Consider the following 13,638-nt stretch of genomic DNA (forward strand, 5'->3'; position numbering starts at 1 on the left):
TCCTCGAATTTCTCATCAGATTGACATCCGAGTTAGGAAGTATCTCCGCTCCAGAGGCCTCAACATCGGGGACTGGGACGTCATCTGACCCTCAAATCAACAGCTTCACCACATAGGAGAAGCCGGTGGAACAAGAGGTCACACATTTGATTGAAAATCTATGCGAACTCCTGCACTTCTCCAGGGATCAGCGCACAGACACATTTTCAGCACTTAACCAGATATCATCCAGCGTACAAATAGTGCCACCAATACCATCAGTTGAAGAAGTCTCCCTAGTGTCTGGACATTCGATCGACAACATCTCTTTTGGAGAAGAAGATCGCATGACGGATGAAGGACACAACCGAGCATTGTATGTCACTGGTTTCATCAAAGGCACCAAATTTAGAAGAGCTCTTGTTGACACCGGCGCTTCCACCAACATTGTCACTATGAAGACTCTCAGGATGGCCAGATTCCCACAAGGTAAAATCGTTCGCTATCCCATCCTAATGACAGGATTTGAAGGAAGTCAAAGCCATACATATGGATATGCATACATAGATTTGAGGGTGGGGCCGATTCGATCGAAAGCAAATTTTCATGTGATCGAACAAGAACCTGACTACCACATAATACTGGGACGCCCATGGCTCCATGATAACAAGGTGGTTCCTTCAACATACCATCAATGCATGAAGGCCCTGCTCGACAACAAGAGCGTTCGCATTCCGGCTTCATCATCTCCTTATGATCCCGTCTATGATACTGAGTTCCTTGAATCTCAAAAAGGCGTCCCGAAACCTCTAAGCAGGATTCGCAGTACTCCACTTCCAAGCTGGAAGACTATCGAGAAGGCTGATAACGATCCGTCATCCTCAGCTGCTAAAATGATCAAGTCACCTACTACACCGACTAAACGCCATAATGATCAAGTCTCAACTCTAGGGACAAACTTCATGACCGATCGAGACGTATAAGGGAGAGTCATTTATCGCCGACAGAAAGATTAGCAATTAATCGGGGAGAACGATGAAAAGTCTCCCCACCACGAAGAATCGTGTCAGAGTGAGCTATCACTTGAAGAAGTCCAAGGTGCCCCACGGCAACTACATGACGGAACTGAGTCTACCACTGACGATCTTGAAACAATCAACATTGGGACTGAAGACGATCCAAGGCCAATCCTGATCAGTTCAGCGCTATCACCAGAGGAGCGGACCGAGCTGGTAAAATTATTGAAAGAATATCAAGATGTCTTCTCCTAGACGTACTAAGAAATGCCGGGTCTAGATTACAAACTCGTCACCCATCACCTGCACATCGTCCCTGGTTCCAAAGTTGTCAAACAACCGCCCAGACAATTTAGGCACGAAGTCGAGGAGCAAATCAAGGTCGAAATCCAGAAACTGTTGGCAGCAGGGTTCATCAAGCCTATTCTTCATCCAACGTGGCTAGCAAATGTGGTACCTGTTAAGAAGAAAAATGGTCAAATCAGATGTTGTGTCGACTTCAGGAACTTGAATAAATGTTGTCCAAAGGATGATTTCCCTCTACCCAACATTGACATGCTCGTCGATGCAACCAATGGTCACGGTATGTTCTCATTCATGGACGGCTATAGTGGGTATAACCAGATCAAGATGTATGAACATGACGCCAACAAGACTGCGTTCCGTACTCCCATTGGGAATTTTCACTACACTGTGATGCCCTTTGGATTAAAAAATGTCGGTGCCACCTATCAACGAACCATGACTGCCATATTCCATGACATGATGCACAAGCAAGTGGAAGACTATGTTGATGATGTGGTGGTAAAATCGAAGACCCGGGCATCTCATCTCGAAGTTCTAAGGCAGGTGTTTGAAAGATGCAGGGAATATGATGAGATTTTATATTGAGTTGTAGTAAAAAGATTCGTTCACTCAGATTTGTTGAGAATTTGTTTTAAGACTTAATAAAGAAAATAAGGAAAAATATATATACAAAATTTGTCACAGGATGAAGAGAGACCGGGACTCGGGATTCCACTGCTTTTCATATTGTTGTGGTTCAGTCATTAACTCTAAACAATATAGCTCAAACAAAAGAAGTTATGACTCTAGTTCTTTGCCAAAAATAGATTTCGTAAAATATTATTTGTAAGTTAAAAGCATGACGCATCTAAAATAATTAAAACTAAGCATGCGGCATCTAACAAAATAACAAATAATTAATAGAAATCATAAAACAATTAAATTTATGCAAAAAGTCAATAAAATAATTAATTCATTTACCACAATCATGAAAAGTTGCTTCCTCCGTTGTCCCAGTGATGGGGTCTAGCTCCGCATGGTGAAAACACACTCAAAGGAATTTTTCATTGCTCAAAAAGGTATTTACAATGAGAAAAGGTATAAAACAGGGCCTTTGTAACAGTTATATGTGTTACTGTTTCTCTAAGACCCACGGCTCTGTGTCGCAAACGCTGTATCAAATAAGTCTGCCTCTGATGTACGACCCACTCCTGTGAGTCGTTATCACTGTAGAAAAACGACTGTCTTTGGCAGTCTGTTCTTCGTGTTCTTCGTGTTCTACAGCAGCAGAAAAATATTCTCTGCAACTCGTCCAATCTCTTCTCTGTAACTCTCTATTCTCTTCCCCAACTCTCCATCCCCTTCTCTATGATCCCATCCACCTATTTATACTCCTTAGACTCATTTAATCACGCCATGATTCTCAATATTCTTCATTGAACTCGGGCAGTAAAGAAAATATTTTGGGAATATTTTCTTCCCTGATTTAGCTTCTCGCGCGTTTCTACAGCTTCAAAATCTCCTCATTTATCTTTTTCAAGGTCCAAAGTGTTGCTAGAGTCATCATACTTGAGTAGAACACGTTTAAGTTCTCCAAAACTCATGTAATCCCGTGAACTATCCCTCTCATGCACGTGCTGCCCTTATTTCTTCTCACGGATTTTTCAGCCAAATTTGATAGACCAAAACACTTGTAATAGCTTTGTATATGTCCCAGGAACAATCCCATAAATTTTCAGCCATTTAGTCTCCCTATAACACCTACAAATCCTTGATTGAAATCTGACAGTGAATAAAAATATTTTCCCGCCAATATTCAGTTCAAACGAAGGGGGTGAAGGTGCCCCTTAACCAGCTGCTTGGGTGCCAATAAAAAATGGGTGTTGTGGACAAATTTGGGATACATATAGCCCTGGGTGCTGAAGATGAATTTGGGCTACACATAACCATGGGTGCCCCTTATCCAAATCTGGGATCCGTATAGCAAATGTTCTCCGGAGGTGTCCCGAGCAACTTTTCGAGCCGAATTTTCCAACAATGTTTATTTCCAAAAAATACCTATAAACACACAAAACACCATAATAAGTACGAAATCGAGTACTAACAATATGAAACATTGAGGACAAATTAGACACATAAATGCGTCTATCAGAATACAAATTAAAAATGAATCCTTTGAAGTGCGCATTCGGAGTTTCTTCCGAAAAATTCCTAGGATTCCTGGTCACGGCTGAAGGGATCAAAGTCAACCCAGAAAAGGCAAAAGCTATTACCACCATGCCTCCTCCACGTACCGTGAAGGAACTACAGAGCTTTATGGGCAAGGTAAATTATATTCGACGCTTCATTCCTGGATTAGCTCAACGTATTGCTTCGTTCACACCTCTGCTGAAGAAAGGAGCAAGCTTCACCTGGACAGTTGTTCAACAAGAAGCTTTTCATAAAATACAACAGATATTATTGTCACCGGCCGTCATGAGGTCTCCAGTGCAGGGACGACCCCTGATTCTTTACACAACCTCCAGTGACGTCGCCATTGTCGCACTCCTCGCTCAGGAAGACGACGAAGGCGTCGAACGACCGATTTACTACTTCAGCCGCACAATGAGAGATGCTCAACTCCGATATCCAAAGGCCGAAAGAGCATGCCTGGCATTGGTACATGCAATCCAGATTTCAGACATTACTTACTATTTAACATGGTCGTACTCATCTCCAAAGCTAATCCTATAAAGTTCTTGCTATCAAAGCCATCCTTGATAGGAAGACCAGCGAAGTGGCTACTCCAGATGTCAGAATTTAACATAGCTTGCACGCCACCTAAAGCCATCAAAGGTCAAGCGGTCGCAGACTTGCTCGCCGCTTTTCCAGGGGAAGACACAACAACACTACATGAAGAAGTACCCGGCGAATTCCCAGACATCTTGGTCATCAAGGAAGAAACATGGCTTTTATACTTTGATGGATCTGCCACCCCTAGTAGTGACACCGGGGGAGCGGGCATAGTGCTGGTGTCTCCATCTGGTGAAGTTTTCTCACATTCGTTCAAGTTGGAATTCCACTGCACCAACAACTCAGCGGAATATGAAGCCTTCCTATTAGGATTATCCTTGGCCAAGCAAGCAGGAGCAACACACCTCGAGATAAGGGGAGATTCAAAATTATTGGTCAACCAGATGAATGGAACGTATTCTCTCAAAGAAATCACAATTGCTCCATTCAGAACCGAAGCTCAGCGACTGTTGACCTATTTTGCTGACGCAACGACTAACAATAGGCATGCTGATTTCCTAGCAACTCTCGCCTCCAAGATGCAATTCGAATGAGCATAGAAAAAGATCACTGTACAGAGGCATACGGTATCATCAACTTAGCTCACTCAGATTGAATACATTCCAGCGAACGATTGGCGAGCACCCATCATTCATGAATTGAGCAGCTCTATTTCAGAAGGCCAAGTCAGCCTCAAGGAATTGAAGAACTACTTCTTGCTTCATGAGGGCTATACTACCGGAACCCTGATGGATATCTATCACGATGTCTTGGGAGTAACGAAGCGGAAGAACATCTCAAGCGTATACATGAGGAAGTCTTTGGGAAAACGTTAGTGGTAACACTTTACAGAAAGCTTCAAAGAATGGGGTACTACTGGACATCCATGGACACTCAGTCAAGAACTTTACAAGGATCTTGTCCTGATTACCAAACACCTCCTCATCACTTAGAGGTTTTGACGGTCCACCACACTGGGGACTGGAGGGAGCCTTACATCAAATACCTCCGGGACAACGAACTACCACTGGAAAAGAAGCAAGCAGTCAAACTCATTCAAAAATCTAAGAGATTCGTCTATATCGATGGGATCTTATACCGCAAAAGCTTTGGTGGAAATTTACTGAGGTGCTTAGCCGAACATGAAATCCCTACAATCCTGAAGGAAGTACATGATGGAGAACATCAAGGAAAGAGGAAACTATTTCTTCAAATTCATGAGAAATATTATTGGCCAACCATGGAAGATGATGCAGCCGCACACGTTCAGAGGTGTCACCAATGCCAAACTCATGGTAATCTCATCCACACTCCTTGTCTCCCATTGAATTCTGTGAATAGTCAGTGGCCTTTCTACAGCTGGGGACTAGATATCATTGGGAAGATCAATCCAGCATCTTCAAAATAACATGAATACATCATCACTGCGACAGAGTACTTCACCAAGTGGGTCGAATCTATTCCTCTTCGAAGCACCACTGGAGTTACGATTGCCGCCTTCATCAAAGAGCACATAATATGTAGATTCGGAGTTCCTAAGCATATCATCACAGATAACGGAACTCCTTTTTCCAATCAAGATGTTGAGAAGCTGCTCAATAAATATGGGATCAAACAAATCTTCTCCAAGCCTTACTATCCACAAGGAAATGGTCAAGCGGAAAGTACCAACAAGACTTTGGTCAGGATTATCAGTCGGACGATTCATGACAATCCTCGATCATGGCATGAGAAATTACCCATGGCTCTATGGGCTTACAGAACTGCACCAAGGATCTCTATCGGTACTTCGCCATATTCCCTTGTATATGGAGCCGACGCCATACTTCCAGCAGAAATCAAAGTTCCCTCAGCCAGGATTGCAGCATTCAGTGGTGTACAATGGGATGAGGCCGAAATCTCCAGATCAATAATCGCTGAGCTAGATATGCTGTAATCAAAGAGAACCAAGGTAGAAAAATATGTGGAAGCTTACAAACAGAGGATCTCCAGAGCCTACAACAAAATGGTAAGACCTCGAACATTTCAAGTAGGATATTTGGTATTAAAGACGGCAAAGAAAATTCAAAAAGACATGTCCGCTACTAAGTTCTCTCCTAAATGGGAAGGGCCATATGTTGTTATCAAAGCAATGTCTAGCGGATACTACAAAATTTTAGCAATCAATGGAGGAAAGGAAGGAAACATCATCAATGACAAATGGCTCAAAGCTTATTATTCCTGATCCATGAAACAAACTACCTCTTCATCATTTCAATCATTTTCAAAAATGTAATTTCATTCCTCCAAAGAGAATACGAATGCTCTTTTGTTCATTAAACATTTCATGAATGAGAAAAATTCGTTCATACCATGATCAACTGTTTCACCTAACTAGAAACTCTGATTTACTCAAAAACAACAATCACAAATGCTCACTCAGAGCAAACCATCCAGCAACGGATAATCCCTGTAAGAAGCCTCGTCAAGCTTCTTCTAAAAAATCTTGGTCTTTGCCTTCAAGTCTTCGACCGCTTTCTCAACCCTTGCTGACTCCAGAGCCAGTATCCTCTCCTCATCCAGTAAAGCTGCATTCATGGAAATTGCATCAGCAGCCTCTGCTGCCTTATGAACCTTGATTATCTCAAGACGACGACGGAGCCAGCTTACATTGAATCGCAAGTGCATCTGATTCATTTCCTCGATGATCGTCAATAACCCCGCTACCGTGGTTAAAAGGGTTGGAAGAAAACCTTTCCACACTTCTGTGGTGGCAATGTGACCATACTTCTTCCAGATCTTGGTGTACAAAGATGCATGACATTTGGGAACCACGAATCCGCCGACCATTTCATTATCTGGGAAGGTATTAATCAATGGGGCTTCGAATAAAAGTCCAGCGGTTGGGTATTCACGAGCATGGACACCATCTCCGGTCTCCATGGATCCTACAAAATCTTCACATGCCTGGTTACTGCTTTCCTCAACCTCAACCACGGTCACGGACTTTCCACTCTTTCTTCGTCTAGCATCGACAACGACACGGGCATCATCCTACGATGAAACGAATGAGTGTTAATCGCGGGACTCAGTATAATCTCAAGAGTCATATGTTTACTTACAAACGATCCAGATTCAACACGAGCCGATTCATACCGGGCAGGAGCTCTAACAGTCCGCTTAGGCCTTGCATTATGAGGAGTAGCATTTTTCTTACAGTCCTACGACAAATCATTCTCTTGTGATCAACAATCTCGATTGAACAGAGACAAGAAAGGAGAAGAAGAAGAAGTGCACAACTTACTGAGATAGACGTTGTTATTTCACGCTTCGACTGAAGATCATCTTAGGAAGAAATGCTATTGCTCGACATGCGGCAAGAGGGTAGGATCAAAACTTCTCTGCATGATGAAACTGACTCAGGAATGGAATAAATATTTACGTGGATCATAGATTTGGAGTCTCGAAGATATATATATATCAGGCGATAGTCATATAGTCAACTCAATTACGAGTTTCAATGAAACCCTAGGCTTCAAGGATCGATACCAAAGACCCGGAGAAAAAAACACACTGGGGACTGAACATCACGGGTCAAAGGATAGGCCATGCGGCCTTGTACACGTCATGAATTCTCAACCGTGTTATGTTACTTCTCATAAAAATCGACAAGTCATAATGAATTTGGATATATGGACATTGGTCCATGTCATGGATTAGAAGAAATCAACGTTAACAAAATGTTCATCATTCAGAAGAAAAGTCTAATTGAAGTAAAGTCTTTAAACAGTCAAAAGAAAGATATCCACTATGAAGACTAAAAAGGGAATGCTCTACCATCTATAAGAAGATGGAAGTAAAACTACTCGTCGGACTCATCCGAATTGTCAGCTTCATCGTCACTGCCCTTCTAGGAATCATCTTCTTCAGAGTCACTGTCAGGATCATTGGTGAAGTCCGGTGGACGGAAGATAACATCATCATCTGAATCCGAATTATCTTCTGCTGCAGCTTTAGCTTCAATTTTCTTCATCGTCCTCCGATGCTCTCTTTCATATCGATCAGGCTTAATGTAACGCTCGGATGGTTCCCATGTGATCTCTCCTTCGGAAGCATCAGCATCAGAATCAGAAGGCACCCCATCCAATAATTGACGCTTCTCCTCAACCCTCTGTCTCTTACGCCGGGTGCGATCTTTTTCACGTTGACGGGCATCCTCCTTTTTGTTTTCAGCTCTTTTCTTTTCGAGTTCAGCAAAAGAGACTCTTCGCTTACCCAAAGGAACATTAGGCTTCGCCCCTTCCTGGGTAACCCTATCCTTTGATTTCTCTACAGGAGCGTCGGAATCCTCATCAGGAGAGCCAGAGGAAGAAGAGGAATACCAGTAATCATAATTGTTGTTATTGTTGGTCGACATTTTCTGGAACCGGAAGATCAAAGATTACTACTATGTAAACAAACCAACATAAGCAAAAAATGGTAACTCTTAACTCTTACCTTTTATACTTCCACTAACAATAGTGATAGTAATGCTAGAGTTAACACCCCAAAATCGTTCGTTTCTTCGAAAACTGCAAAAACGAACGAAACTTTATTTAATTTTTGAAACTGATTTTTCATGAAATCACGGACACAATTTTCATAATGTGAACATTCACACAACTGACCTATGAAGTTTACAACAATAAGATATTTCATCATAAATATATTGTCTATCTTCGAAGGTTCCTCAAAACCCACGTTTCTGATTTTTCGAAAAAACAACAATTAATGCAACATTGCTTACATAAATTCTCAAGAATTTTATCTAATGAAAACAAATTCATGCAAATAAAATATACCATCATATTTTACACAATATATGTCATGGCTGCATATATATATATATATATATAAACTATTTTTCCTTCGTATCGTCATTATTTGTCTTTAAAACGAAGGTTTATTTCAAAAAATATTGTGAAAGCTCACATCTCATACATATGATAAAGTTTTGTATTTACATGAAAGATTATAAGCAAAATTTTATCACTGGACATAAGTTCATCATATATATTTTCCTTCGTGTCATCGTTATTTGTCTTTAAAACGAAAGATTATTCCGATTTCATGAAAATTCACTTCTTTTATAATAAAACCTTGGTACACATGAAAACTCATAAACTAAGTTTTATCACTGAACATAGGTTCATATACTAAAAAAAAATCTCTCCTAAATCAGGGATTATAGTTAGTTTGCAAAACTAACGATCGAACAAATATACGTTTTCAAAAAACGAGGGTTTTTTCATAAAACTCACACTAATATACACACATGTATATAACTTCATCATGATAAAAGCATGAACAACTCATGGGGATCATAAACATCAGAAAACGAAAAAAAAAAATTACCTAACGTGCGGCGGCCAGACGACGGTCGGACGTCGTCGGCGGTCGGTGGCGGCTGGCGGCTCCGGCGGGAAAACTTTCCTTCCCTGGCGTGAAGGTGATGAAGGTGCTGGTCGTGTGTGAGGAAAATAATAATAAAAAAGGATTAATCCCTTTTATATCAATTTTATTTCCAAAACCTAATTTTCTAAGGATTTCCTTATTAGGCCCGACCCGCGAATCCTAACCGACCATGGACTCGTCGTCCAAACCAGCGGTTCAACACCAATTTATGTTCATCAAAAGACGCTCCAATCATGACATTGAAGCCTTCATCAAGTAGTGGTTTGCTCATGCTCTTTAAATCCGCTAACGTCTCAACTTACGACTAAGTTCAATTACTGATATTATTATTTATGGCCGAAAAATCACCATTTAATGCTGACTGAGGAACACAGCTTTCCTCAGTAAGCAGGGGACTTAATGTAGATGGTGGATTTTTGACAAAGGCTAAATTCGTAAACTCATAATTATACGAAGCTCTGATTCAGCAATCAGACGTGAGTATTGAGACACGAGTCTCTCATCGAATTCTCAACGGAGAATACTTTCTCTCAGAGTACATGTAGATATGTAGTCTCACGACTGGACAACGGCATATCTCATGAATACTGAATACTTTTAGTGATTATTTTTATATAGCATCACGAGATGGACGGATCCTAGACAGCTTGCTCTGCTAGTATAGAGCGATAACATCTTCAGGAACAAACAACAAGTTTACCCTGACTATATAAAGGATATGACTTACCGGCAAGCTCGTATCAGGATAATTAATGCTCCTAGACAGCTTGCTCTGCTAGTATAGAGACACAAAGTTAATTATTCCTAATTACAATCGCTCATATTCCATAGTCGAATCCACGAATGGTCCCATGGAATCACAATAACAATTGTTCTGATTCTATGATCGAATCCACAGCTTGATTTCATAGAATAGAAATATTATCTCATTACTCTGATTTCATGATCGAATCCACAAGTGGTCTCATAAATGGTAATAGATAAACCTTAATTACTCCAATTCTATGGTTGAATCTACGATCCCATGGAATGGTAATGCTCACTTTATTATTCTGAATTCGTAGTCGAATCCTCAGCTGATCCTATGAATTAATAATAAACATCTTATTACTCAGTTTTGTGAATTGTTCTCTACTGAATTCCGCAATTAGTAGTAAATAATCAACAACCGGGCGTCTGAGCTACCACTAAGTAAGCCCCGATTCAAATGGTGAAGGTGTATTCAACGATGATACACTAACAGTCACCGCACGAACGAGTATTTCAAAAATACAACGAAACAATGAACCTATGCAAAATAGAGAAGAAAATAATAAATAATTAAAGATATTGACCAGGGTGCTGGGAGCACGGACACACGACCGACCGACCGTGTTGTGGTCAATCCCACACCAGTTTTACATTTTTAATGCATTTTTATTATTTTCCATGATTTGATGAAAATTCTCTCATTTTATCAAATTTCCTTCGTCTTGAGGAAACTCCTCGGTTTCATGGTACTTCCATAAATTCATAAAAAATAATATAAAATTAAGGAAAGGAGTGTGGGGCGTGACCATTGGCCAACCGGCCATGCCTTGGTCCCAACCGGCCCCACACCCACGGTACCTTATTATTTTATTATTATTATTATTATTTCTCTAATTTCATGAAAAAACTCCTTGATTTCATGGTATTTTTGCACAAATCATCAAATAATAATAATATAAAATAAATTATGAAAACTTGTGGGACCGGGCCTTGGCCGGCCGGCCATGCCCTAGCCGGTCCCACACGCCCCTTTGTTTTATTATTTTATTAGTTTTCCTTGAATTCATCAAATTCTTTGATTTCATGGTATTTCTCTCAAATTTGGAAAAATTCCCTCAAATCATCAAAATACCTAAAAATATTAAAAAAAATAAGGAAAACTCATGGGACAAGGCCCTAGCCGGCCGGCCATGCCTTCCACGGTCCCACACGTCCTTGTTTTTTATTATTTTAATATTTTTGCTTCCTTGAACTCATGAAAACTCCTTCAATTCATGGAAACTCCCAAAATTCATCAAATTTCTCAAAATTCATGAATTTTTCATAAAATCATTATAAAATTAGGGAAACTCGTGGGACCGGGCCCTAGCCGGCCGACCATGCCTTCCACGGTTCCACACGCCCTTGTTTTATTATTTTAATATTTTTTGCTTCCTTGAACTCATGAAAACTCCTTCAATTCATGGAAACTCCCAAAATTCATCAAATTTCTCAAAATTCATGAATTTTTCATAAAATCATCAAAATATTATAAAACTAAGGAAAAGGCACCACGACACCGTGGTCAAGACCGGCCGACCATGCCTTGACCACGGCGGTGCCACGCCTCTCATTCCTTATTTTATAATTATTTTTCATCATCTCATGGTGTTTTCCTCAGTTTCGTCGAAACCCTAATTTTGGCATATTTTCTCGAATGGATGCTCAATTGCACGCCAGAAAATATCAAAATACTCAGGACTGAGATGCGGACGCCTTGGGGACACGAGCACGCTATCTTGACCGATCAAGATTGGCTCTTTGGCTCACGGAAGCCGGTCCCATCAATTTTCACAGTTTTGACTTAATTTGCACAATTGCTCGTATTAGGTCCAAAACTCTCCCAAACACTTTGGATTTTCATGAAGTGATCGTCAGGCGGTCACGGGACAACCCAGGGCCGGTTTCATGACTCCATGGTCGGTCCCTCGCCTCGTCATAATTAATTAGGTTTTCTCACCTAAGGCTCAGACGAGCATTTTCGAATAAATGATTAAACCAGCATTTAATCATTCTTTCACCAACAAATCGTCAACTCTTTAGGAGTTTTTCGTATTTGCTCACGTGAGCATATGGACACTACAGGTTGATCCACGGTCCCATGTAGTCGCTCCCTCTTTCGTCCCATGGTTAAACTTCTGACGAACCATGAATTGATCATCAATTGATCAAATTAGGGTTTCTGAATCCAAGGATCGTCATTCCAGATTCCAACCTTAATAATTTTACGACGACCTCATGGTCATTAATTTTATTAATTATGCTCGGTTCAACGACCAGTATTCTAATTAATATTTTTGGTACGCTGCCAATAATCCATCAGATGAGCAACACATGCTCAGACGATCAAATATTTAACAATTCATCACATGAGCAACACTTGCTCAGATGATAAATATTTGCTCAAACCAAGGAATATTGGTTCAACAATCAATATTCAACGATCCATCGAATGATCAATACTTGCTCACTTCATCGTAAGAACTATACCTCTGTCTCATGACATGTTCAATTCACGAGTTTTAGAACATCATGTTCAACTCAACGACTACATGGACTCATCGTCCCATCAAAACACAAAGTCATCAATTGACTAACAAACCACGAGACGTCAATCGTGTCACTTGGGGTGATATCACTTAGGGTTTTGGTCTGGCGGTCTACGGCACGTGTGTTCAAACACACGATGGAATGTGAGCAAGTCGTGCAATCAGTTGAAGGAATTCACGAGGTAGTGGGTGGAAAATCGACCAAGTATCCACACGTTGAGCAACTGGTTTCAAACACGATCTCCACTTCCCCACTCCTTGATTCCATCAACTGTCACACTTCATGGAATCATGGTGTCTACAATTCCAGCAATATAAATAAGTCTCTGAATCATGATTGAAGCATCAACAGTATCATCAATCTCACGTCTCATCGACAACACGAGATCATCAACTCATCAATTGAGCAACTACTCTCAGTTGAGCAATTTCAATCATTCATAGCTTATCATATTCAGAATTCACACACCACAATCTATGATTACCATTGATTCCACACATTTTACAGCTTCCCTCCTACAGATCAAACCATCCTCTCTTGTGACCGAATTTAATATGGAACGGTCATTGTCTTGATTTAGGACGGAGTACTACAGATTGATCTCTCGAATCTAAAGCACCCCCTTTACAGCGGTGCATCTGTGTGAGGTTTAACATTTCGCCCGGTTCGAGGAGTCTCCTCCGTACGGTCGTCTCCTCAATTCCTTAAAAACCAGCAAATCGTTTTTCCCCATCTACAATGATGAATCGCCATGAAGTCCTTGAGCTCAACTGCATGTACTATCCTATTCCGAGACTTATCTATAATAGACTAG

This window comes from Papaver somniferum, chromosome 2, assembly GCF_003573695.1.
Source record: "Papaver somniferum cultivar HN1 chromosome 2, ASM357369v1, whole genome shotgun sequence".
Taxonomy (NCBI): Eukaryota; Viridiplantae; Streptophyta; class Magnoliopsida; order Ranunculales; family Papaveraceae; genus Papaver; species Papaver somniferum.